The 25,671-nt window shown below is 44.2% G+C and overlaps 1 long non-coding RNA gene across 2 annotated transcripts; it reads right to left on the bottom strand.

Moving 5' to 3' along the window:
- Positions 1–391: 391 nt before the first annotated feature.
- On the bottom strand, positions 392–25,394 carry LOC131414871 (uncharacterized). Of its 2 annotated transcripts, XR_009222249.1 has the most exons (3): positions 25,109–25,394; positions 4,176–4,301; positions 392–2,898 (listed from the first exon to the last, which is right to left on the bottom strand). It is a non-coding gene; the product is annotated as an uncharacterized LOC131414871 (long non-coding RNA). The 2 variants fall into 2 exon arrangements; XR_009222248.1 differs by lacking the exons at positions 392–2,898; positions 4,176–4,301 and adding an exon at positions 24,640–24,798.
- Between the last annotated feature and the right edge of the window lie 277 nt (positions 25,395–25,671).

The raw sequence follows: 25,671 nt of genomic DNA, 5'->3' as shown, positions 1-25,671 counted from the left end.
TACTATTTCTTTTGTTTTTGTGTCTTATTAATATCAACTACTACTGATGGAAGCCCTTTCCTACTCCAAATATACAGTACCTCTATTTATAAGCTTCGTTTTTGCTGCCCCCTCTAACTGACCTGACTTCACCCTCTCTGCCTGGCTATTTGGCAAGATTGTTCTGAACCTAGTCAAACTTCCCACTCATTGGATTTGATTTCTGACACCAAATCTCTGGAAAGATGTCCAGCTGACCAATTGAAAAAGGAAAGAGATGAAAACATCTATATTATGGGTTCGTGGGACCTGAATTTCGTGCAAGGGCAAAAAAATCCCCCAGTGGAAGTAAAGAAGAAGGGTAAGAAGGATCTCATAAGTCTTTCTTTGTTTTTTATGTATTCATTTATTCTGTAAGGTCCAGAATCTGACTCTCTTGTCTTTGGGTCAAGTGATAAATAAAAATAGAAGTGACGAGATTTTGTGGCACTTTACTTATTTAATGTAAACAGTAATTTACAAATGAGGGGGATGAGGAAAACTCAGGAAGACGGGGCCTGCATCTTCAATTAAATGGCTGAATCAAGAAGATGTAAGAGGAGTTTAAAGTGTTCTCTATGACCCTGGAGGCCAATAAGAAATCCAATCAGGAAAATTCACAAAAGCTCAAAATTAAAACACTGTGAAACTACAGACAGATCCAACCGTGGAAAGGTCTTCAAGTGGTAATGAACTCCCACCATTAGAGAGGTTCAGGAAGAGGATGGATTAGAACTTGGTGGGGATATTGGAGCAGAAATTCTTAAATGGCCACACATATGACTGGGTAACCTTTATGGTCCCATCCAACTCTGAAAATCTATGATTCTGTGGATTAGCCGACAACTTCAAATTCTTTTTGATAGATAGACGAATAGACACTGTGAGATCAATTTGGATTTTCAAGAATCTTCCAATGTACATATGAAGATACTCCCTACTTTTGCCCCTCCTTGCCCAGTTTAACTCAAATCCCAAAGTTTAGACACCAAGAGAGGAGGACATGACTTGTCCTCCTGCTACAAACATAACTATCCTTCACTTACATGGATTTCTTTCTCTTATCATTTCCATTGATCTGGTCCAGAACCACATCATCCCCAGCCTGGATTTCTACAGCAGCCTCTTCTCTCCTGTATCTCCCTACAAGTCCTTCTTTTACATATACATCCTCCCAAGTCATCATTTCATCATAACCTAGCATTGGTCTAAAAACTGCTCTGACTTCCCCTTACCTGTAACTCTCCTCAAATTCTTAAATCCCTAACTCCAGCTTGACTGGAAGTTCTAACTCCAAGTAAATTGGTCCACCCAAAGTCTACCAAGAAAACCCTCCACTGGTTAACTGAGTTGTGCCACACCCATGAAGACCTTCTTAATCTTCTCTGTCTACTACAACACCCAACTCACGCCCCACCTCCTCCAGGAGATATTCTCAACTTCTCTAGCCAATTAATGATCTCCCACTTCTCTGCACTCCTAAAGGGCTCGGAGTCCTTAGCTATCATTTAAGTAGTAAATACAGCCTTGAGGTGTGACATACCTGTTTAGTTTGGGTGTATCTTGGTTTCCCAATACGGAGTTGTAAGTTTCTGGAGGGTAGGGATCATTTCTTACATTTCTTTTGTTACCCCCCAGTGCCTAGCACACTGTTGGGCACAAAGTAGTAGCAACAATCCTTCACACTCATGGCAGGCTTTAGAGTTTAAACAGTGCTTCCATGTGTCATACATTTTGATGCTCACAATAACTAAGTGAGGTCTGCAAGGCAGATAATGAGTAGTATCTTATGCGTGAGGAAACTGAGGTTCAGAGAGCTTGTTACACTGGCAGGTGCAACAGGTTTTCTAGTCCAATGCTCTCTCAATGATAGTTATTAATTGAGTCGACAAATGAACAGATCTCACAGTTCAAGAGTTTGTGAGTAGCCAAAGGGAACTGTGAGTAGCCAAAGGGAACATATTTGGCAACTGTCCCATTTTGTTGTTGTAGGTTGACCTCCAAAATAGGTCAAAGAATCCACTTTGTATGGATGGACTCCATTTTAGAAACAAATGGCCCGTGTCTCTTTGACTTTGGTCATGTTCTACTAATGAGAAGAGATTCCAGTGAGAACCATGAGTTCATTGGGATGTGTTTATATGGGAGCCTAGATGGAGACCTGCAACCTCAGACATTGCTCTGGGCAACCTCAGGGCCTACCCACCTTGAGGCTTCCAGGACTCTATGACCTAGGCAGACAGAAGGGCCCTGTCTGGAAGAGGCCTTAGGAACCAAATGGTCCTCAGTGCCCTTCATTTTTTTAACTACTAAATTCACCCAATCACATTTAACTACATTTTAAGAGCCTTGGAAATATGTTCCTGTTCCTCCAGAAATTACCTCTGAATTTTCTAGTAAAAGGTCTGCTAGCGTTGTTCAGCCAAGTTCCTTTTCCCCCTCTTTCCTTTGACAGTGAAAGCAGCTTTGGCGCCAACGCTCAGATCTAGCAGGTGTCTGATGCCACATGTTCTGTGATAAATGTTTGTTACGTAAGTTCATTCAAGCTAGCTACCATAGCTTTTGAGGCATCGTTGCTGCTAATCAGAAAACTGTCCTTGAAAGCTAGAAACCCAAGATATTCAACAAGAATCTTTTTTTTTCTTTCTTCTTTTAGATTCTCTGTGTCTCTCCACGTCTGGTGCAATGGAGAGAGGAGACAGGAGAAGTCAAGAGACAGGTGCCTGAATCCCAATTCTGCCCCAAGCTGGCTGTGTGACCCTGGTGAAATCACTTCTCAGGTCTGAGCCTTAGGCTGCTCTTTTGTCCAGTGAAGAGTTGGGAGCTGTGACTGCCAAGGTCTCTGCTGCAAGTTCTGACATGTCTTGACGATATGACAAACTGGTGAGAAAAAAGCAATTTCAGTCAAGTTGAAACACACACTTGCCTTTCCTTACCCAGAATGCACTTTACATAACTGAATTTGCTTCCTTTTTTAATGGCTCATTTTCTAGTCAGGAGCAAGGGGAGCAAAGCTGCCCACACCAGCATGGAGAGGGTGAATATACAGGTATATATGTTGGGGGGTGCTATGCTGATGAGTAAAGGAGGTGCTGACATCACTAATTACTTCAACTGTATCACACTTCTTATTTCTATGATTATATTATATTAGAATTAAAGGACCTTCAGAGTATTTAAAGTATAAAAACCTACAAAACTATTAAGAAACTTTCAGTTCCATGACTTTCCTGATAAGGCATTCAGAAACTCTAATTCTGCAAATCAGATTATTTTTTGAGGGAAAAAAAGTGAGAAAAATATTTTCATATCAAGAAGAAAAAAATATCACCTTGATGTTCTTTTCCCTCAAAACTTTTAACTGGCCCATTTAGAATCAGACTATAGGTCTTTCCATGCATTAAAGTTTGTACCAAAAAACGTTCAAACACATTATATCACTTGATCTTTGAAAGAGCCTTTTGAAAGAAAGCAGTTGTCAATGTGTCCATTCTATAGGTAAGGAAATTGAGGGTCTAACAGGTCTAGCAACTTGTTAGTGTATTCAAACCACAGGTGACAAAGGTGAGAGTTAACCCAGATCCCCTGCCTCCTGGTCGAGAACTCTCTCTGCTACCGTGCTCTAAGGCATTCTTCCACACTGTCCCATGGGCAGCTGTTATTGGCTTCAAGCAGAGAGGTAAATAATTATCTACAAGCCTGGATCGGCGGTTATGTCTTTGTTCTCTCAAGTACTGATGTACAATCAGAGGCTATCAAAGCAACAAAGATCACCTCAGAAATCTCCCAAGTCTTTTTCTTCAGCTCAGTACCTCTCTGGTACCCAGGTGCTCCGAGACAAGTTGGCGGCAAAACCAGCACCGAAATCCTTTAATTCTTATCTTATATTTTTCAAGAGACTTGGTATTAAAAACCAAAGTGATTCAGCAGTTCAATCACTAAATAGCAGATCAAGAATTATTTTTTTCAAGCCACTTAATAGTCCTGTTGGCCAAGGTTGGACAGAGACAACTTTTAGCTCAGTTTCTTCAATGATTTCCATTAACCAGCTCCACCATTATCGTACAGAGGGGCCAAGGCAGAAAGAAATGTGACTGCCCATGAGTCATTAATGCTTGACCTTCAGCATTTTTGAAAACGTATTGTGAAATGCTTACCAATCAATAATTCCATCAGCAGGCAGTAGAGAAGCCATGAGTTGTGCAAGAGGGGAAGCAGGGCATTCATGCCGGCTCACTCAGAAGGTTCCAAACTTCTGCTGAGGGCAGGACCTACAGGAGGACCTAAAGACATAAGGTTCCCATAAAAGTTTTTAAAGGACTGAAAGAGAGGACCAAGGACAAAAGGGGAGTGAAAGGGGACTCCTTTCATCACACGGGCTCAGTAAAGTGCGGCTAGCAGTTGTTTGCAGCTACTCCCAAGCAGCATATCTGTCCTTTTCCGTCAAGGGCTAATACAGATGCTCTATCCCAGGCTGCTGCCAGCAGCCCTTCTCTACGCCCCAGACAGGAGACGGAGCTCCAGGTGCTGCAGGTGTCCTGGGTGAAGGAGAGGGCCTGGCACAAGGGGAAGGAGTGCAGAACAAGGAGGCAGAAGGCCCAGTTCAAGCTCCTGTCTGCCACTTGGTGGTCCTATAACTCTGGGAGTGGTCGTGTCATTTGTCAGATCTTCAGGCCCTTCCTCTCTACCAAGAGGAGAAGGCATCTGCCCCGCAGACCACACAAAGCTCACAAGTGATGAGGGATACGAAAACACTTCGCAAACTATACGAATATGAGGGATATAAGCAGAAAACCATCCATCTGACTTTGCAAGCTCAGACAGAGAGTCTGTGATGTAAGGAATGGCATGATCCCATGAATGGAGTATGACTTGTGGTTAGAGGCAAAACTGACACGGAAGATGATCCCATGCAGATGACAGAGGAGAATTTTCAAACTCTCAGTTTGTGCCTGTCACTGTCAGCTGTAAGCAGTGATGTGCTGGTAAATGTTCAACTGGCTGTCTGGGATGAAAAAGCCCTGGATGGTAACGTGGGCTGATTTCCATGGTGTAAATTCTTGCGCCATAGCCGATTTCAAGCTACTGCTGTGACATCACGAAACCACGAAGTGAGGAAAAGATGCCCACAACTGGCTCTCACTAGTGGGTGCAAGCCAGCTCCAGCTCACCACGGAAACTTGACTGAAGGCTTACATTGGTATAACGAACTTTGGAATCCTTCTCGATACATGGGATTCAAGTTCTAACAGACAGCCACAGTGTCTACTCCTCCAATAATTCAAAAATAGGGATTCTTATTTTTATTTAAATTTGTACTTGGCATTTTTATAACAAATCATAATTGCAAATTCCTTTATGGACATTATTGAGGCCTCAAATATAGTTCTATCATCCTTAGTAACGTTCCTCAACTTTCCAATCTGATAGTGTAAGAGATCAGCAAGCCAGGTGGAATGGAACACAGCGTGAAAACGGAGTCAGGAAAACCGGGATCAGGTGCTAGCAATCTCATCTGTGTGAGCTTGTACCAGTCACCCGCCTTCTCTGAGTCTCAGTTTCTACATCTGTAAAATGGGAACAGCTCTAGTTTGCCTGCCTCGCAAGACTATTATGAGATCAGAGGAAATAATGCAACTGCAAGAGTTTTGAGAACAGCAAAAGCCTATTTGGCTTTGAATGATGATTATTTACTTCAAAAATTGATTACTGGACATTATTATTCATAATAATTACCACTGTATGCTCTTCTGGCCAAGCCCTGCGCAGGAGCTAGCATCCTCTAGCCAGAGTATAAGCCTCTACGGTGTCTCTGCTAAGTAGAGCCGAGTTCAGGTGGGGCCTGTGTGACATGAAAAGAATGGCCCCCGGGGTCTGTGGGGCAGCTTAGCACTATTGAACTGGGCCTGGGGGCATTGGAAACAGCCTGTGCCTACACACCTTCACACCAAATGGCCCGAGGAGGTGAAAAACAAGATCAAGCCCATGCTCTGTAAATTTAGAGCTATAACAGTACCACCCAGGAGCTAGGCAACGGGGCCTGCTTGAAAATTTTCTCTAGCCAACTTTGAGGCCATCTTTGAGGCAGGGGTCTGGGGGGGGTGTGCGAGGAAACATGGGGAATGTGCATTTTAAACAAGTGCCCCAGTTAATTCAGGTACACTTGACAAAAACTCTATATGATATGAAACTTGGTGGAGCGGAGCAAGGAAAGAATTCTCCATGGATGCTATGCCAGGTACTTGATAGAAAGCAATATCTCTTGGGGGAAACCCTGGGTGTACAGGGAGACACTCTTAAAATCCATTTCCTGGTGGGTGGGGCTTCTTCTTTCCCTTAATATAATATTACCTGCCCTACCTTTCCCCCAACCCACCCACACACAGGATGGTCAAGGTATACAGATTTGCCTGGTCAGGCACACAGAAAGTCAGCCAGTGAGGCCTCTGCAAATAGCAAAACCATTCATGTCAGCCACCAGCTTCTACCAGAGGCTAGCACAGAGAGATGAATTCAGAGAGGTTTATCTAAGGAGCTGTCTATCCACCCACTCCTCCAGATATTCTAAAGGAAGAGTTCTGTTGACCCCCATACGACCACTCAACACATCCTAACTCAATCCCACTGGGCCACATAAAACAGTACTCTATCTTCTCATCCACCCATTTGGTCAACAAGTATTTATCAGGCTCCAAGTATGTCACGTACATGTATAGAGTTGGAAACCTAGGATGACTGAGATTCCATTTCTGTCTTTAAGGAGTTGATATTCTAGGAGGATTGAGAAACTAAGCAGTTACAGCACCACGTGGTAAGTATAACTGAGATACACTCAGGAACTGGGGGATATGGAGGGGCGAACCTAACTAGGGTAGGTGTTGAAAGAGGATCAGAAAAGCTTCCCAGAATGGAGGACACCAGGTGTGCAAAGAAGGAGGGATTTCTGCAGGAATAGCCTGTGTAAAGCATAGAGGCACAAGCAGTGATGCGTCCTGAGGAAGCAAAGAGCCTGTGTTAGAGAATTTGTAAGAGGTGTGGCAGCAGACGAGGCTGGAAACTGAGCAGGTGAAAGGCCGCCTCTGCCAAGCCAGGAGTTTAGATTTCACCTTCAAGGCAAAGGGCAGCTTTTGGAGGGTTTTCAGAACGATTAGATTTCCATTTATTATAGATCAGTTTCTAGAGAGGCCGTGTGGAGAACAGGTTGAAATAATAAGAAGGTAAGTTAAGAAGCCATTGCAATAGCCCCGGTGACAGATGGTGAGGGCTTGACAGAAAGTGGTGGTGATGGGGGTGAAGAGGAGAGGAGGGATTTAAACAAAATCAAGGAGACAGAGTTTCCAGGTTTGATTGGATGTGGGCTGGAGGTTGGCGGAGGAGTCATCTAAACATCCTGAGATTTTTCTGGCAAGAACAGCTTGTGTATGTGATGTTTTAACCAAGATAACGAACACAAGGCGATGAACTAATTTCAGAAAGACGTTAACAAGTTCAGTTTGGAATATATTCAGTTTGAGGTGACTCCAGATTATCTAGGTGAAGAAATTTAGTCAGTAGTTAATATGGGCCTGGAGTTCAAAAAGGGAAATGAGATGGAAATATGAGAAGGAATTTCCTGCATTAGATGTAACACTCTTGCTAAAGGCATATTCATTACCCTTGAGAATTACTCAGTATTAAATTCCTTTTCAAAACTAGTACCAGAAAAAAAAAAATTTCAAACAATCAAGATACTCCTTTCAATCAGATAAAAAAATTACATAAGTCATCATGTTTACTTTTTTGCCCTGCCTACCAGGAAGCTCGGAGTTATATTTAATACTCAATTGCAATGGTTATACTAAGCCTTATAACTAACATAGTTGCTTTCTTGCCTTTTTATGGCTTTAATTTTTGATTTACAAATTAATATCCTCAGTGTTTGTCCCATATTATAAGCTGCCTCCACTTTTCTTTGGAAATAAAAAGTATGTTATGTTTTCATTTGATATTATTAAGTTAAGGCTGGGCCCTATCCACTTCAAACATCTTTTAGGCTCCTGAGAAGGAGTTTCTCTTTATAATCTGTAAGAGTAATTATTCTTCCCCCAAGTAAAGAGAGAAAACAAAAAAAAAGCCCTCTTTGAAAAGGTCCTTGGGGACTAGGTAGAGCCCAGGGGGCCAGAAGCTTGCAGATCGTTATAGAAAGCCAGAGCCATTGATCCAAAGAGAGCATCAAAAAGGAATGAGGAACAATATCTAAGCAGATGAATCCAACCCAGCTCCTTTCCTGCTTCTCAGCCAAGTGGCACTTTTTACTCCCAGAATGAAGTGGGACCACAACATAAATAGCATCATAGAGAGTTTGGGTAAATTCCTTTCAGGTTAGGGGCTACCTTTAACCTTTGAGGAAAAAGAATACATCATAATAATAGCAATTGTTGTACTTTTAAAACGCCCTTGCATTATTCTCTAACTTAATGCTCTCCAGTGTTCCGACAGGTAGGCAGAGCAGGAACTGTGGTTGTGCACACTTTGTAGCTATGTGTCCTCTTGTGTAATGTCTCTTGGAGCCACTTTTAGGGAAGGAATACTGAGCTGGGTTTCCTTCCCTCCGCTAAGACCATTCATGGTTGAGGAAGTATAATAACAAGATTGAAAATAATGCTCCCTGATTTTCGCCCAGCATTTTCCGTCTCCAGAGCAGTGTCAGCTCCAACATCGTATGTGACCCTCACAGCCACTCCTTGAGGAAGACTGGGAAGGATTTATCATCCCCATTTCATAGATACAGAAACTGAGTCTCAGAGAGGTACACTAATAAGTTGTGCTCCGTCTGAGCTGGATTTGCAGACTTAAAGGGAGGATACTGAGACCCTGTGCTCCTGAGATGTCCCCCACTGTGCCCTACAGATTGGGGTCCTCTCATGCTTTCAGAGGGAGGCCCTACTTCAGGCTTCAACAACTCGCTTACTGGCATAGTGAGATGCTAATGGTAGAAACCACCAAATGGACCATTCTAGCTAATCTGACTTCCCTCTTCACTAATGAATGCAGCCACTTTGTCCCACAAAATCAGGAGAGGGTTGGGACCCCTTCTTTCCTTCTGATGGAATTCACCTGCCTCTGGTTTCACCAGATAGTGGGCCTGGAAGCAGCCAGTCGATAAAGCAGTAATTTAACAGATTTTCAAAGGAATCAATGAAATTTAGAACAGTGGAGAATAAATAGGCCTCATAGCAGATCTTCTTAGCCATGTGGCCTTATGCAAGTCATTTCACTTCTCTGAGTCTTGGTACAATCTGCAAAATGGGTCAATAATAACCTCTATCCTGCCTCATCTCATAGGCTGGTTATGAAGATCACAGTTATGTATTATTAGCACCTTATAAATGTGTTCTCAGAATATGAGGGATACTTAATCCAATCTGTGCAGGATATTCCAAACCTGTAACTCAAGGGGCAGGGAGGTAGCATAGGAAAAGCACGGGTCTCGTGGGTCAGGTGCTACTGGGCGTGGCCTGTGCAGCACGACCTGCGTCAGTGGGAAGAGAAACACTGGCGTGACATCACAGCTATGCAGTGACCCCCGTCCGCATACATCCAGGCTGACAAATGTCATCAGAAAATACAATCAGAAATTCCTTTCAAAAAATCAATTCAACCATTCTATTCCCCAGGGGAAGATAAAATGTATACACTTCCTGTAATCAATCTACCCCACGAATTTCTTGAAACTTTAATTAGAGACTTTGCAAAATGCTAAATAATACACATTTTTTGAAGGTGACAGACTAGAGATGGGAAGGAAACAGTGGGCTCGTTAATACATGCAAATGAAACCATCACCCTGGTCTTTATAGAGTTCTGAGAAACTCTCAATGTTCCACCAGGAGACCAGAATTTTAAAGTCACAGACAATAGAGTCAGAAAACCTCTTAGAGGCCATTTTTCTAATTTATCCTCCCCCCACCCATTTTACAGAGAAGGAAACACAGACTCAGAGAGACATGACCTGCTTGCAGTCATACCATGAGGCAGAATCCGATGAAAGCATGAGTTACGTCCCTTGTTGCATTTAATCCAGCACATATTTACCGAGCACCTACTAAATTCTTGCTGGGGAAATGAAGGTGAATAAGACAGAGAATCTATCTTCAAGAAATTCAAAGTCCATTAGGGGAGATAAACATATAAGCAGATGATTCCAGCATAAGGTGGTATGTGCAATATTAACAAGGATACAAAACGTTATGGGGACACACAGAATGCAGAGTGGCCGATTCTGCCTGGGCTTATCAGAGAAGGCTCCATCTAGTAGGTGGCATTTGAGTGTACTGAGCAGACAGAGTGGAAGAGCATTCCAGGTAAAGGGAACGGAGTGAGCTGAAGCAAGGGATGGAGAAAGAACACAGCATGCGCTGAGAGCCACACACAAATAGTTTTCAACAGCTGGAGGGTTTATAGAAAGTCCTTCAGAACAATCTCAGGGGATGTTAACAGGTCTCAGCTGCCATCCTACACCTGGTTGGGCACGCTCCCTGGGGCCATGGCCTGTATCCACCTAATGGACCAGTACGACACCTGGCCAAGTGCCGATGGCAGTGTGCAGCTTCATGAGTCCCCTTTGAAGATGAGAGGATTGTGCAGGAGAAAAGAATTTGCCACTCAAATGAGTCAACCGGAATGGAAGGTGTGTCCTGTCTTCTCGGACCCAGCACTCTGGCTGGTCGACCAGATAGCCGGGGTCACCTCCCCTGGGGCCACTGGGTTCCACTTGGGAACATCAAGTCTTTTTTCAGCAAGTCGTTCCTAAGCCACAACACTTCTGGCTCAGCCCTTGCCTTCGTAGTTTTACTAGTGTAATTGATCCCAGAGCTCGGTTTCCACCATACCTGTTGGTTTCCTAGGGGGTGATGGTATATTCGGGTTCCCTACAGCACCAGCACACCTCGGCCTCCTGGGGAATAGCATGGAGGGATGTGTAAGAGGCAGACATAAATAGTCTTCAGTTGTGTTGTCATCCTTTTGGGTGCTCTGAGCTTCCTGTCCTGAGCTAAGGTTTTCTCTTGGGGTCAGCTGAGGCACAAGAGATAAACAAAGCTTTAAAGTGACTCTCCCCATTGGAAAGCTAAAAGCTCTCCCAGCACACTGCTTTTTCCTACCTTCTGATGAAAGTGTCCCAGCCTTCCCATCCTCACACCCTTGTGAAGACTCTCTAAGGTATGTGTGCGGAGTGGAGCGACCACTTGAGTGCGAAACTTCCCTCAGGTGTCCTCCCATATCTGTTGGGTCTACAAAATGTCAAAACAGCCAGGCAAATCATGCCAGGATTCACTGTGGCAGGGGAAACCAGTCACCCCTGCTATTCAGCACTGAGCAGCCCAAACAAGCCTTAGTGAGTAAGGTTTTTTCCACTTACACCTGGTTCTTTTGCTTTCACTACACAATTGTCTTAGCAAATGAGATCCTTGAGTAAGCAAAATAGATCCTTCACAAATTCTCTTTTAAGAACACATTCCTTAGCCTACTACAGATATTTAGAGTCAGGGAACATTCATTCACACAGGCTTTTCAAAATACACCTCCAAGCCATTTTCACCATGTAGTTCCTGTGACCTGAAAAATCAAGTATGTGCAGAAACAGGCAGCCAGTGGCTTGCAAGAGAATAAGAACCGGGCAATGAACAAAATTAAAAGTCAGTCACAGATGCGTTTACAACTTATGTAACTGACAAATGATTAATATCCAAAATACATGGGGAGAAATCCTACACATCCACAAGAAGAAGAAAAAAACAATAGAAATAAATTGGCAGACTATATGAACAAGCAGATCACAGAAAAGAACATGATCCTTGGCATATGGAAGGATGCTCAATTTCACCAATAATCAAAGACATGCAAATTTAAAAATTAAGAGAAGGTATTTCACACACATCAGATTGGGCAAAGTTTTTCAAGTCTGACAATTAAAGTGTTTATATGAAGATATAAAGCAACAACAGAGCACAAACACACTGATAATAGAACTGTAAACGGGTACAAACACTTTAGAGAGAAATTTGGTAATATCTGCTAAATTTGAGGTGACATACACTTTATATCCCAGCAATTCCACTCTCAAGTATACAACTGAGAGAAATTCTTGCACATATACCCAAAGAGCTTTATACAAGGATGTTCACTGCATCATTGTTTACAAGAGGGAAAAGAAATTTAAAAGCCCACTGATAGGGAAATGCTTAATAAATTGTGACACATTCATAAAAAAGAATATGATATAGAAGTTAAAGTGAATAAGCTAAAACTGATGTATCCATATCAGTACATGTAAAACAAAAACATTGAATGAAAAAAGCAATTTGCATAATAAATCAGTGTTATAGCATTCATGCAAATTTTAGAAACATGAAACAACATGTTGTTTTATTATATATAATGTTGGATACATTATGTTGGATACATTCTTATGGAGTAAATGTACCAAACATGGACAGGATAGAAGCATACCATCTTTGGGATGGTAGTTGTGGTGGGGGAAAAGGAGAAGGGCTGTGAAGAGGCAAGGTACAAAGGAACTCAGTTATTTTTGGTGATGTTTGTTTCTTTAAAAAGCTGAAGGAGGCGTAAGGAAATGTTAACATTCTTAAAAGTCAGGATGGTGGGACTATGAATGTAAAGGTCGGGACAGGTTAGCTTTTGCTGCAGTAACAAAAACCCTGAATCTCAGTGTCCTCCAACAACAAAGATTTCTTTTGTGTTCATACATGGAGGGGTTCTGCTTATTGTTGTCACGTAGGGACCAAGGCTAACAGAGTAGCCACCACCTCCTTGCTGGTGGCTGTGCCAGAGGGAAAGAGCAATTACGTGCTCCAGCCTAGAAGTGACACAAGTCACCTCCTCTCACAACGAATTGGCCAGAACTAGTCCCATGGTCCTACCTTGCACAAGGGAGCCAGGAAGTGCAATTCCACCACATGCCCAGAAGGAAAGAACTGGAAATATCTGGCTAACAACAAGAAAGTTTACCGCAATGAGTGTTTATTATGGTACTTGTCATCCTCTTTTACCTATGTGAATTATGTTTCATATTTTATAAAACAGAACAAAAAGCCCTGGTTTGGGAATCAGCAGGCTTGGGCTTTGGACTGAGGAATGGAAAGTGAGAGAGACAGAGTGGGTGGACAGAAGTAGTAAGGCTATCAGCCCAAAAGTCTGTTCCCAGGCCTGTCACCATGATTGTCATACCCACACTGATGCTGCAATTATCTCTTCTTCAGAAACGGACCTCCCTATAAACGACTTTGAGCAGGTTGACCTTCCTTGTTTTTGTTTATTTCCATGGAGGCTGAGTTGGCAATAGGAAGCCTGATCCGAAGAGATGTGGTGCCTAGAGCATGGATCATAAAGTCCAAAGATTTAACTGAGCCTCAGGTCTGCCACTCACACCTCCTGTCACCTTGGACAAGTCACCATACCTCCAGGGTACGTTTTCCTCATCTGTAAAATGGGCATAACAATAACACCAACATCTCCGAATAGTTGTGATAAACAAATGAGCTATGTAAAGTGCTTTGCAACTGTAACGTGCTGCACAAACGTTCACTATTATTAATGACCTAAATTTTGCTGCAAGGGAAGCCTCAGGCCAGATTTACATTTCTGGCCGACAATGACTCATACAACTTCCCTCACCAGAGCCACCTGGTTGACAAAATAGGCCCCGGCATCATCCTGTGGTCCAACCGCTTGAAGAATCTATTGATTTCCTCTTGTGAAAGTGAGTCTGGCAGCAGGGATTAAGCATTGTTGCAGATTCCCTGGGGAGAATAAGAGAGGAGGGACTGGATGGGGAGCTGGTCCAGGCCTAGACTGAAACCTGGGTCCCTGGAATTCATCAAATAATTGACCTGGAAGAGTCTAGAAGGGAGAGAACAGTTCTTCCAATCTCTTTATTTTCCAAATGAAAAAACTGAGGCCAGGTGAGGCCAAAAGGATGACCCTTCCCAAACAGCAATAGATAGAGAATCAAGAGAGCTGGCATTCACTGTGGGGTCTTCTATTAACTCAGAGTAACCAGGGCAAGACTTTTACTGCCAAATCTTTCAATCTCCTCACGTGCAAAGCAAGGGAATTGAATCTGACTCCCACGGTTATTTCTAATGCCTATTGTTTTTAAAACACCCAGTTCCATCAAATATGAAATGCAGTAGAGTCTTCCTTAAAAGTGAGCTTTCTGGTTTGGGTTATTGATTTTGTTGGTTTGACTCTCAGGATTTGTCTTCTTGTCTCCCCACACCCTGAATGCCACCTGTTTGCCTTCCTCTATCTGCTGAAAGACCGTTTCCTGGTGTCTTGTCTTTTTTTCTGTTAGCCCTTGGAGCCCTAATGCTCTGGAGTACCCCTCACATAACAAATATCCCCCTAGCTGCCAGTGTTACTCACTCTGGGGATGGGGCCAGATAAACCTTCACTGGGCAGCAGAGAACACAGGACATCAAACAGCTCACGGGCACCTGAGTCTGGCCCCAAAAGTCACTCCCAGAGGATGCTTTGCACGGCAATATTGCTGCTGACAATACTTCCTCAGAGGTCACAGGAAGCTACACAGCCAGATGCAAGAGTAAGTCTGACCCGCCGGCCACAGGTGCATCCTGCTCTGACAGGAGGAGCAAACTCCACAGGAGGATCTCTCACCATATTACCTGGGGCCTTGTCCCTGAGGCTGTCGCAGCCCCCTTCCCATAGTGGCTAAGTCATTCCACCAGCAATTCCCCCAGGAGTAGAGAAGAGACTAATGTCCCCATCTGTAGTAACAAGAGGTGGCCATTACACCTGCAAAGCATGTCACCTGTAACGCACTTCTCAGTCTGCAAAGCACTTTCATACCCATTAGCTCATTTGACTTTTATGAAGAACTGAGAGCTAGCCAGAGAAAGGATTATTCTCCCGTGTTCTAGATGAGGAAGTTCATGTGAGGCCCAGAGAGGTTGAAAGACTTAAAGTCAGATCTTCTAACTCTAATTCTGATTCTTTCTCCATAGTACAATTAAAGTATTGTTACCTTATTATAAAACTATATTAATGACCAAGCCAGCAGGCTGGTATTTAAATCATTTTCAAATACAAAGGCACTCATTAGCTCACTTCTGCCCTTCAATAAACAGTCTAGGAGGAGAAAGCATTTCTGAAACCAAAACAGCATTTACATTGTGGTTTGTGTCATATCTGGTTTCTATAATCCAGGTCTTCAGCATCTTTCCGCCCCTTGTCCACTTTCACCTTCTAACTGGATTTTTATTTTGAGTCAGTACAACTGAGGAAAGGAGGATATAAAGCAGATGCTCACATGGACCCCACTTGCTGTACCAGTCATGCGTGTGTGTGTGTGTGTGTGTGTGTGTGTGTGCAACCTCAGATGTCAAAGGGATGTGTAAGGCTGGTGATAGCAGGAACTCCTTCCCTACTGTTTAAAATCCTCAGTGATTCCCCGACGCTCGGAGTGGTCCATAGCCAGCAGCGTCAACATCATCTGGGAGTCTATTAGAAATGCAGAATTTCGGGCCCCACCCTACACTTACTGCGTCAGGAACTGTATTTTAATAAGATCTCCAGGGGTCTGCACAGAAAGGTTGAGAAACGCTGATATAAAGAATCTGACCCAATTTCCTGACCCTGGTGGTCTTTACTCATCCTGGCTGCCTGAAGACAACAGTCATCACTCCCCACATCTTCACACTTCCCTTCTCACCTTTGTTCCTGCAATGACCTCTTCTCCTGGTTTTTCCCTGGATCAAATCCTTCCCATTCTTTGAAGTCTGCTTCACAATCCACCTCCTCCAAGAAGCCAAGCCAAATCTTCCCACTGGAGAGTGATCTTTCCTTCCTCTAAACCCCAGTGCTCCAGACCCTGCAGTTTCTATCTTGGATTATAATTTTTATGAGCATGATTTATCTCACACTCTAAATTATGAGCCCTTCAAGGTCAAGGTCAAGGTCTAGGTCTGATTCATTTCTATATTTCCCAAAGCCACACGATACTTTGCAAAGTTCCTACCACAAACTGGTTCCTCAATACATTTGTCTTTAATGTTTCTTTCTGTCTGTAATTGAGGTATCCAGCGAGATGAAGAAATTCAGATTATTATTCTTATTTTAGACAACCATTGCCACGTATGATTATGATCTAGACTTGGAAATGTTTACCTAAAATATTCGGTCACTGTAATCAAGCATATACACAGACCCCCCCCCCCACATACACACATACATTTGCTCTTCACCATTAGAAGAGCAATTGGCCATAACTTACTGAGAGTAGAGGAGAAGTCACTGCTATACACACGCCAGTTCCAGACTGATATAGAATCTTACCAAGAGAGAAGAAAGAACTTGATCCTATTACAGAATGGAACGTAGTACCCAGATCCCAAAGTCTCTATCATGACCTGTACTTGGGACAAGCAAAGTTCCCCTGGCCCTCATTCAGGCACTTAATGGAGAAGACTCCAAAGACAGAACGCCACTGGTGTTCTTCCAATTATAGAGTCATCTGATTAGAATTACAGTAAATGCATAGCTCAGTTTGCATTGTCCTGAGGTGAACCGCAAACCAAGCTGCTCTGATTGGAGCATGTGAGGGTACTGAACTCTGAAAGTCCATTGTCTCATCGCAGTGGGGCCTTCATGCAAGGGCTAACCTGGAAAGGGTACAGACACAAGTTGGGATACTCCATTTCTGGGGCCCCTGGAGCTCTAGGGGCCAGAGCTAGATGTACAAATTCATCAATGTTTGGAAGAAAAACTCAAATAGCACACACTCTAGACATTCAACCAATCCAGACCTTTGGAAAAAAGGTTTGTCTTGGGATAATTTTAGAATTAATTATTCTAGTTTATTTCCACCCTGTCAGCATTGAGCCTTGAGAGGTGGTCTACACAGCACAAGTTTTTCCAACCATGGGGTAATATTTTAGTCCATGGCTAAATGGGTTTTCTTGCTCTGTCTGGCTACAGAAGACAAGGCAGGATTTCTATGGAAGCATCACAAACCCATCCATCGCCTTCTACCTATTCCACTTACAGCATGAAGATTGGGAATCATTAGAGTGTCAGACCAAACCTGACTGCTGTGTTATTGTTGTTTCTAATTTAACTACCAGAATGTCGAGCTTTACTGCCCCAAACCCAGCCAGGGGGTAGGCATCACACTTTGAAGCCACCAAGTCAAAGTGCTATTGGATGAAACTCCGCTCTATTGGACCATGAAATGGGTTTTCAAAGGGACAGAGAATGACAAACATGCAAGCCATGATGAAAACTGTCTCACCAGAGTGGTAACGCTCATAATGGAGCAAAAAAGAAGCACCACCACATGACAGGAATGTGCCCAAGTCCTCAGTAGAGCCAGGCCAGGTAGCAAACCAGAGGACACGTTGGAGATTAGCTATGGAGCCTCTGTTCCCTCATCTACAAAACTAGATTAATATGTGCCTAATGAGAGACACATACAGTTCCACATTCATTTTTTTTTTTTAAGGTAGCAGTTGAATTCTAGTGCTGCAACTTCCTCGCTGGGTGAATTTCTGAGCCTGTCTTTTCTCATCCAGGCCTACCCACCTCACACGGTTGTCATGAGCATCCAAGGAAAACAATGTGAGTTGGGGGTGGCCCTGATTCAAGTCAGGAGAATGAATCTACTTTCTTATTTTCTACAAGTCTTTAGTATGGAAGAGATGAGAAAGCTCATCAATAATAGGCTTTTTCTAGCATTACGGCTCTCGCCCCTTGCCTTTCCTGTTCCGAACCAACCTCAGGAATCAAAGATGTATAAACATCAGGAAAGACACAGGAATCAAACCATAGGATATATATGTATGCACATACACATACATGCACACACATGTAATTGTAAATGTATTTTTACAAAACTTATCAAATTTAACAAGCAAACTCTTAACTGTCAGAGAAATTCATTCTCAGTTAGGAGCTGGGAAGGAGAGCACTGGATAGTGGGGGTGAAGGGGAAAGCTTTAATTACCAGTTGTTTGGAGCAAACCAATCTGCCCATCCCTACCTGGCTATGCCTGATGGTGCTATCCATCACCTTTCCCTTGCCCTACTCTGATTGATCACTGCACTGCCTGTATTATAAACAAAACCTAATTTGGCGTCAGTTCAGACTCACTGGGCCTTCATCAACAGAAAGACTTGAAATTATGGAGAAGTCATCCACGAAATTCTGGTACTGAAAGTGTTGTAGAGAAAGCTTGTTTGCAGCTTGGAATTAGGAGATAGGATGACAGCAAGAAAGAGAATGGGCCCTTCCAGACAACAAACATAGGCCAATGGTGATCCAAACCCAGGATCTGCCAGGATCTAATACTACCCAAGGTCTTCCTGTGAAGGCTTCAAGTACTAGAAACACAGCATGTCAGGGGCTACAAAGACTCAGAAATCTTGGAGCAACCACCTTGTTGTGGAGATGGGGAAACCGGGCCTCAGCTTGTGGAGATGACTGTGTCCAAGGTCACACAACCACTGTGTGGCAGAACTGAAGCTAGAGGCCAAAATGCCCACTGACAATCTGAGGACTATCACTGCCCTTCAAGCTCTTAGGGATAGGAATTTATTGAATAACGTGAACACATTTTCTCATTTGCTTCTGAAGGTTGCAGAATCTAAGCACTCTTAGGCTGTTGTACAACAAACCGGAAAACTCTGCCAGGGCTTCAGCTCTCAGAAAGTGGCAGTTCAGGGCTGTGGAAATCTGGATCCTACTAGTTCAGACACTAATTCTCGTGTCTAACGTGCTTCAGATCCAAACTGAAGCCCCTTTGTAGCCCAAGAAGAAAAAGGGTGCTAGAAATTAAGGAAAATGAAGGCAGTTTTCTCTTTTCAGGAGCATCCCAAGAAGCACAGCGGTGGTGTCAGTACCCTGCATCTATTCAAAGCCCATCTCTTCATTTAGGCATAGGCGGACATGGAAATGAAAACCCACACCTGGCTACTAGAGGCTGACAATATTAAGTCCTGGACTGTGTGTGTGCATGTGTGTGTGTTTAATCAACACTCCGAAGCTCTTTTCTGACTTTTTACATCAACTCCAAATTGTTATTCCTTGAGTGAATATCTAGAGACAACTTGTATTTTGTCACTTCTTATTAATATCAGTATTCTGAAAGGTGCATAGGTGTTTTCTATTCCACTTTATAGATGAAGACACTGAGACGCAAATGTCCTAGTCACAGAGCAAAACCCAGGAGTGGAAGCCACTGAAAGATCCAAGACCAGGGATCAGCTGCCGCTTCCTAGGATGTGTGCAAGGGCAAGGCTTCGATAACCCCAACAAGGTGCCACCAGCTTCCAGACCACTCTGCACTTTTATTTTGCTAGAATGCTTGTTATTTCATTTGTCTTTTCTCTGTTAATGCCATCCTTCTGGGACAATATTTCCTCTCCCTATCCCATCTCCACCACTCCTCAACACACACATGATCTGATTACTCCCATTGACATTTTTAGATTCAGCTTAAGTGCTATTTCTTCAAAGAGGCCCTTCCTTACCATCACCACCCCCCAAAATAGATCCCCTGTTCCATGGTCTCTCACACCATCTTCCTTTCCTTTTGAACATTCTCCAAGTTTGCAAACATCCACTGAATTGTGACCATCTGATACAGGTCTCCAACCTATTTGATGGCAGGGACTGGCCCTGCCTTTTATTCTCCACTGTACCCCTAAACTCCTAGACCTGCATCTGGTACCAAGGAAGAAAGAAAGGGAGTGAATGCAATAAAGAGCTGATGGGTCAACAGAAGAACACACAAATACTCAAATCTTCAGTAATTCATCTCTTGCTAGTAGGGCTTTACAAGCTTTTCTCAACAACTCAACAACTCCCCAACATCTGCCAACCCATGCTACTCTTTCTTTACACCTCACGTTTCCTGAACTTCCTCACCACAGTGAGTTTGCAGTTCCTACAGCCCTGTTTCCCTTCCCAAGGTTCCTTGTCTGTGATAGCCTCAACCATCAATGTCAGTCTAAAAGTAGCTCTGAGAAATCTTCCTTGAACTCTTCATAGAAATACCCCTTCCTTCGCTTGACCCCTGCATCCTGTTGTCAATGTTACAATGTTACAACCCAGGGTTGAGTCCCTGGGTTATCTATCTCCATAGCCCCTGTGTGGCCTCTGCTCATAGGTGCTGCTTAGATAATATTGAGTGACTGAATCAAAGGATCAGGGGTTTCCAACATGAGATGTTGAGCTTCTCGAGAGCAGGATGCCTCTGTTAACCACTTCTGGTGCAGTGTTTTGCACATAGTAGGTACTCAACCACAAGTTGACTTGAATGCCATCCTCCCCTAGAGATGATGTAGGGAGGCAGAGCAATGTAGTTGAAATAGAGTGAGTTTTGAAATCATTCAGATATACTTGCTATGTGACCTTGGGAAAATGGCTTAACCTCACCAGTCTCATGTTCCCCATCTGAGGATAACGCCACTGCCCTAAGGCCAACGCAATGGAGAGTGCATGTTAATACACCTGGCATTTGGCTGGCACTCTGGAGGTGCTCTGTCCATGTCAGCTCCTTGTTCTCTCCTCCTTCCTGGGAGTCACAGAGACTGGCCAGCCTCACTTCTCCCTCTGCCTCCTGGGAAGGGAACAGTGGTAAAAGGATTAGAACCCAGAGTCTAGGACCCTTCCCCTATTCCCATCTGGCCAGAAGATGGCGATACCTATGCCCTTTGGCTCCCGCCCAACACTTTTCCGTCCTGATAGAGGGGAAGGTGACAAGAATAGGCTCAAAGGATGACTCAGCTCCAGTGACTAAGGTGAGGAGGTGGTGGTGGTGGGAAGGGCATGGGGGCTGGAGAGGAAATGAGTGAACACTGTATCTGATGAAGGATGGCTCCCAGATCAAGGGATTTAGCCCTGGTGGGTTCCTGGCTCTGAGACAGGGCAGACAAGCAGGAGCCTGAGTGCTTTACCATGACTCCCTCCTCCTCCCCTCATGGTGAACTCACTGCTGGCCCAGGGGCACCTTCCAGAGCGAACACTGGGCATCTTTCTGCCTCTGGAGACTTTCAGCTCAAGCACTGAGACACATTTGAATACTGCTTTTGATGAACTGGTTTTTAAAAAGTGTTCCACACCACTGAAATCAGTGCGCCTGGGTTCTAATCCTGATGCTGACCTGATTTCCAACCACAGCCTCTCTCCTGGACTCCAGACTGTCTTCTCCACTCACACCACCACTTTGATATCCCCAAACATTGCACATGCAACAAGTTTAAAACTCAACACACAATGCCCTGCCACCCACCTCCCTCAGTTCCTCTCCTGGTTGGCTATACCACCATCTCCCCAGTCATCCAACCTAGGCCCTGAGATATCCTGGGCCCCTCCTCCGCCCCTATTCCCCATCACTCCAATATCCATGTCAATTCCAGTTCCTGAATTTCTCACATCCATTTCCTTCTTCCCTTCTCCACTGCAGCTGACTCTGACCGGGCCTTCATCATTGTTCACTATGACTCTTTCCGACATCTTCTAACTAGTCTCCCTGCCTCCAGTCTCTCTCTAATCCGTTTTCCAGACTTTCCTCAGAATGATATGTTCAAATCTTGTTTCTAATCTTATCATTCTTCAACGGTTTCCCAGTTCCTACAGGACATAGTCCAGACTCATTAGTCTGGCATATAAAGCCCTTCACAATCCAGAGCCTGCCCACCTTCTGGTTTTACCTGCTAACCCCACCCCACAATTCATGCATACAGAGACACACCCTAAATTCCAGCCAGCCCACAGAATCCTTGTATCATGCTGTGCTCTTCCTACCTCTGGGTCTTTGAACTTGTCATTCCTTCTCACAGGGAAGCACTTCTTTGCCTTTGGCAAAATTGTTTGTCTTTCCAGATTTGGCTCAAGTGTCATCTCTGCTGTGTGGCCCTCCGAGGCACCCAGAAATGAGTTGGTAGCTCCTTCTCTGAGCTATCTCTAAACATGGTCACTCTTATTAAGCACCTGTTGGCATTGTGACTTCTTCTTTATACATGCCTCTCTCCACTAGACTGCAAGAACTTTGAAGGTAAGTCCTTCCACAGAATGCCTACTCAACGAATATTTTTTGAATGAATGAATTATTAAAGACAGGCATGAGGTAGTGAAGTCCTCTGATCCTCAATGTTTCCATCCATAAAGTAGGTATCTGATCTAGGTACCTTACGACTCGACCAGCCTCAGATTTTATACTGCATTATCCTTCAAATATAGAGCTCACACTTCTGGCCCACTCATTAGTAGGAGATATTGCTGAGTTATTTTTCCCAAGGAAGGAGTGGGACTGTGGGTCTACCCACACTGCAAAATGGCGGTCTCAGAAGCTCTGAGTGAAGTCACAGAACTGCTCAAAGCCAATGCTCTACAGAGGGACCCAGAAACCCAGGACCCACACCACCACAGGCCGGGACTCTGGCCATGTCCCCAGCACAGTCATGGGTATCGTCCACCCACGTGGGTGCTTGTTTGTGGGCACTCACACAGGCATTGTCGCAGTCCTCATGCAGGCACGGAGGGTGACACATCTGCGCAAAGGAAGCCACCCACACAGTCTCACCTCCCACGGTTCACTGTCTTCGTGATCCCTGCACCTCCCAGCACCACCCACACACTCACACGCCCACAGAGTGTCGGGCTGTCTGTCTGCAAATCTGGAGTTTTACCCATCAGACCATAGCATCTTTCAGCAGGTAGACAGGTACACCTGTATTCTGATGGCTCTCCTCCTCTGACCTCCATCATCAGCCTGCCCCTCACTAAACAGCTTCTGCCAGTATACTGGCATCAGCAGACCTGAGTTCACCTTGCAGCTTTCTCTGGGAAAATTATTTGATAGCCCTGAGCCTCAGTTTTCTCATCTATAAAATGGGACTAGTGGCCCTGCTTATTTTCCTTGCATAGGTATTACCAAGATGCAATGAACTAATGCATGTGAATGTACCTCGTAAACACAGGCACAATGCAAACATGTAGGCTTCACAGAAGTAATACTATTGGTAGACACCAAGTTCTGTCTCTAAGGAAAAGCACCTTTTCAAATAAAAAGAGACAATTCAAATCCAAATATTTTTTGAGGACTTACTACGTGCCACACACAGCACCAGGGATTGTCACCAACCTTAACCATAACTATTCCATAGCTGAATTCGATAGTGCTGTCCCTTAATATTTATATGTCTGAATATTCATGTTTCAAGGTTTTAATATATATACATGTTCATGCGTTTTACGTATATAGGAATAGAAACAATATTTGCATATGTACAGACGTGTGTGTGTGTGTGTGTGTGTGTGTGTTTGAGAGAGAAGAATGCTTGCCCGGGAGTCAGGAATAGAATGGAATGAAACACCATGAGTTTTAGAATAAGACATACATGCCTGGGTTCGAATCCTGACTGCGTCTTACTAGCTTTTTGACAAGTTTTGAATTCACTGAATCCTCAATTTCCTGATACTAAAAATGGAAATCATGAAAACGCGCTCATCAGGCTGTTGTGCAAATTAAACAAAATCATGCGCGCCAAATATTGGACAGTGTCTAACGCAGAGAAGGCTCAATAAATGTCACTGCCCCCATTCCTAACTCTGCCCCTGTGTCCTAACTCTGTTCCACTCACGTGCTATGTGACCTGGGGCAAGTCGCTCAGCCCCCTGGCACATATTTCCTCATCTACAGAATGAGAGGGATGGAGTTGATGATTCCATGGATTCCTTCCAGCCTCAGGATGCCGGTGTCACCTATCGGATATCTATTTTATGCATGTACGTGGATTTAAATAGTGAGCGTCACCAAAGGGAAGCCCCATCAGCCTGGTGTTTGCTGCATTTCCAAAGCATTTCCTTTCTCTGAACGTGCCATTTGCTGGCTCTCATATTTTCAATACAGGGCCCACTGATGGCTATGAAAAGGAATGTCCAGTGCAGCTGCGGGTCCACTTGAGCCCTCCGAGCGAGCGCTCTCAAACCCGCTCTGTCTTTGAGCTCTGTGTTTGCAGAGCCTGTTGCTGCAGCGATGTCTGGAATCCTCAACACCTGCGCGTCAGCTTCCTGGGCATTTCCACTCCCCTCCCCCGGCCCCCACCCTCCTCTCCCATTTGCATCTGAAATGCAGCTGCTGGGGCCCTATAGAGGGGAGCCAAGTGGACAGGACATCTCCTTGTTTGCTCTCCCTCCCGAGTCAAACCGAATCTGAAGCGCCTCTGTGCGCGATCTTTTGTTACCTCCTCGTTATGTTTAAATGAGCCTCATCTGCAGGGGATTTTTTTTTTAATAAAATAAAATAAAACCACCACAAAAGACCAAAGCTGATGACATGTGTTCTTTCGATGGAAGCTTTTTTGGTCCCGAATTAGACTAAAAAAAAGAAGAAAAGAAAAAAATAAAAAAAGAGTGGGGCTGGGCCTCATTTGTACCATTCCTCCCCCCAAACAAAACAAACACAATTAGCTTGTGCTGGGGGCCAAGGGGTGTGGAATAGATAAGAAGAGGAGAAGGCAAGAGGAGGAAAAATTAAAGGCACCCTTCCCACTTCTCCAACAGTTTTGCTATCGCTCCACACCAGGAATATTCAGACATCATTATTTTAAGTGCCACTTATTTTGAAAGAATATCCAGATTTATATTCTCTGTGCTCATTTCATGGGCAAAATGTGTAACAAGTCTTTAGCCGTTCTCCCAGCCTTCTCCAGTAATGTCTGTTTATCGAATACCACAGGTGGGCCTGACGCAGGTGGTACCTGAAATATAATTTGAGGAACAATGATCTACGTTCTGATAACCCCCAAATCTTTGTCCCCATCTTAGCTCTTGTCTGCTAACTAAACCCCACAACCCTGCTCACACTGAACTTCACCCTTCTCTGCCAACACCTGCTTCTTGCTCTGGGTTCCTTTCTCACTGAACCTCACCCAGCGCTGAATCCCTGGGTGTCATCCTCGGAACCTCCTTCCGCCTCAAGCACCCCACATCCAGCCCATTGCCAAGTCCTGTCAATGTTCCCCTGAAACATCTCTTGATCCCTCCTCTTCTCTCCTCCATTGTCAATACCTGAGTCGAGGCCACCTTCATCTCTTGCTTGACACGTGTCTAGACAAGCCCCATCCAGCAGCCAGCATTGCTGATTAGAATCACTCTTTGAGCAAAATGCTTCATGGTTCAAGGATAGAGTCTAAATCCCTCAGCTTGGCTTCTCAGAATGTTCATGAGCTAATCCCCACCTACTGCCTTCTACTCCAGCCCAACCACACTTCCTTCAGTCCTCTACCTTGCTTCACGCTCTTTCCCCTGAGGCCTTTGCATATGCTAGTTTCTCAACCTGGAACAGTCTTCTGACTCTCTGCATGCAGATTTCCTTTACTCACACTTCAGGTCTCAATTTAAATGCCACTCCTCCAGGAAGCCTTCCCTGACCACACCCACTTCCCCCACCACCACCACCAAACTAGGTTAGGTGCCCCTGCTACTGTCTTCTCAGGGCACTGTTTGCTACCCCTCTCAGAGCACTTGCTCAATTTATTGTGATTACTAGTTTAATATTCTGTCTTCTCTGCTGAAAAGTCAGCCACAACAAAGTGGGCATCTCTCTTATTTGCTCTAATATTAACTTGACA

The sequence above is a fragment of the Diceros bicornis genome, chromosome 15, assembly GCF_020826845.1.
Source record: "Diceros bicornis minor isolate mBicDic1 chromosome 15, mDicBic1.mat.cur, whole genome shotgun sequence".
Classification (NCBI taxonomy): Eukaryota; Metazoa; Chordata; class Mammalia; order Perissodactyla; family Rhinocerotidae; genus Diceros; species Diceros bicornis.
The sequence above is the reverse complement of the archived record's forward strand: the minus strand, read 5'-3'. Positions and strand labels throughout refer to the sequence as shown.